This window comes from Elephantulus edwardii, unplaced genomic scaffold (assembly GCF_000299155.1).
Source record: "Elephantulus edwardii isolate Elephantulus edwardi_28Jun2011 unplaced genomic scaffold, EleEdw1.0 scaffold00133, whole genome shotgun sequence".
Classification (NCBI taxonomy): domain Eukaryota; kingdom Metazoa; phylum Chordata; class Mammalia; order Macroscelidea; family Macroscelididae; genus Elephantulus; species Elephantulus edwardii.
Window position 1 is genome coordinate 811620 of NW_006399883.1, and position 654 is coordinate 812273.

Sequence of the window (654 nt, forward strand, 5' to 3'; positions counted from 1 at the left end):
CAACCTCAAAGGAAAAAAAAAAAAAGAAAACAAACAAGTTCAACCTAGAGAGGGTGAAACTAGGCTGCTCCTTGGAGGCAAGGATTCTGAAGCTCTGTCTGACATACTTTGGGCATGTTGCATGGAGGAACCAGTCCTTGGAGAGGGACATCATGCTTGGAAGGGTGGAGGGACAACACAAGAGAGGGAGACCCTCAATGAGATGGATTGGCTTAGTGACTGGGGTATCAAGGGTAGATGCATCAGAGACAATATGGTTGGCTCAGGATAGAACAGGATTCAGAGTTGTTGTACATAAGGTTGCTATGAGTCACAAGCACAATAGTACATAACAACAGCAGCAAGAGCAGCAAGAGCAGCAACAACATTCATATACGTTGTGTTTCATGCATGTACATTGCATTTTATAGTCTTTCATTTACATTATATTTTGTTCATTTATGTTGTGGAACTTTCCCCCTCCCCACCCCAATCATCTTACTGATAACTATTTTCACGAAAATGTGTAAGCCAGCGACTTCTCATGCCCTAATATCCCACTTTTAGATAATATTTCAAATTAAGTACTGGCCAAAGGTAGAATTACATGCTTCTAAGGTCTATAATATCCAATATTAACAATATCATTAATATCAAATGCAAGGAAGATTCTGC